This window comes from Mus pahari, chromosome 10 (assembly GCF_900095145.1).
Source record: "Mus pahari chromosome 10, PAHARI_EIJ_v1.1, whole genome shotgun sequence".
NCBI classification, from domain to species: Eukaryota; Metazoa; Chordata; class Mammalia; order Rodentia; family Muridae; genus Mus; species Mus pahari.
In genome coordinates, this window is record NC_034599.1 from 115,904,647 (window position 1) to 115,906,524 (window position 1,878).

Below are 1,878 nucleotides of genomic sequence, written 5' to 3' on the forward strand. Positions count from 1 at the left end.
GGGACAAAGGACATGATGTACAGTCACTAGCTTCCTGAATGACTGCTACAGGGGCCACTGGGTAACCTCAAGCCAAGACAGCAGGCTAGATGCTAGATGATCTTTTCTGACCCTCCCCCTCTCCCTGTTTTCTTGGTGATGCTTGGTTGGTCTAGAGAGTCCAATTGTAGACCTGAGTTGTGCCAAGGAAATGTTAGTGATTCTCCCAAGCCGATCTGATGCAATTCACAGCAGGGTATTTATTCTTTTCAAGCTAGCTCAGCCCCCTCCCCAATGCAGGATTTGTGGGGGGGGAGGGGGGCGAATGTCTAATTGGAAAGGTACTGTGGCCTTTAACATAATTGGCTGGTGCTGGAAGTCATATCATAAACTTCTGCTCCCCTCTGCGTTGGTGGTCGTTAGGCAGGGGGTAGGCTTGTAACCTGGGGTGCAGGTTCGTTGGGGGAATAACCTGGAGACACTGGTCTTGTTGAGGGTGTAACCTGGAAACTCTGGTTTTGTTGGGGTGGCAACTTGGAAACTAATGCTAGGTACCAGCTTGTTAGTCTACCTGAGTTCAAACTTAGGTCAGGTTCTCTAAAATGGAGTCTGAACTTCAGAGCTTTGGCATCTCATTGTAACGCTATGTGACCTTGCCCCCAAGTTATTTCTCACTGGTACATAAAGATGCTGACAGCCAACAGCTGGGCAGAAGAGACATAGGCAGGTTTAGGATTCTGGGGCTGGAGATCAGAAAAGAGAGGAAGCCACCAGGAGGGGCCAGGAGGAACAGCAAGTCTCTGGGGTACACTGCTGGGGCCAACACAAAGAGGAGTAGATTAGGGGTAACTGTTGAAGCCAAATAAAATAACCATAGTCTCATTTATTTGTAAGCTTGTTGAGGGTGAAGTTAAATTGGTTGTAGTATACAGAGTGTTTTTATTGTTGGGTTTTTTTTTTTTTTAATTTTTGCTTTGTTTTGAGACAGGGTTTCTCTATGAGTATTATGTGTAGCCCTAGCTGTCCTGGAACTCACTCTGTAGAACTCAGATCTGCCTCCCAAGTGCTAGGATTAAAGGTACAGTACCACCGCCCAGCTCCCAGCCTGTTCTTTAAGTGAGATGTGAGAGACAGTGGGCCACTTCATCTGTGAAATCCACTGAAACAATTAAAAAAAAAATGACAAAATGTTAAATGGGGCTGTCATAGTTAGGGTTCCTATTGCTGTGAAGAGACACCGTGACAATGGCAACTCTTATAAAGAAAAACATTTAATTGGGAGCTAGCTTACAGTTTTAGAGGTCTAGTCCATTATCATCATGACAGGAAGTATGGCAGCATACAGTCAGACATGCTCCTGGAGAGGTAGCTGAGAGGGAGGAAGTGGGGGGCAGGCTTGAGCCTATTCCCCTGTAACACACTTCCTCCAACAAGGCCACACCTCCTAATAGTGGTACTCCCTATGGTCAAACCACCACATTCACTGGTGCCTACAGACTTGTAACCTATCATAGTTCAACTTTAAAAGTCCCCATCATTTTTAACAGTCTCAACCCTGCCTAAAAATTCCAAAGTCTCTTCAGAGTCTCATTGCAATCTCTTAACTGTGACCCCCATAGAATCAAAACAAAGCAGATCATATACAGTGGCATAGTGTATTAGTCAGTGTTCTCTAGAGTCACAGAACTTACGGATATGCTCTATATAGTAAAGGAATTTATTGATGACTTACAGTCTGCAGTCCAAATCCTAACAATGGTTCAGTAGTAGCTATGGATGGAAGTCCAAGGATCTAGCAGTTGCTGAGTCCCACACGGCAAGAAGGCGAAAGAGCGAGAGCCAGACTCGAGAGAGCCAGAATCCCTTCTTCCAATGTCCTTATATGGTCCCCAGCAGAAG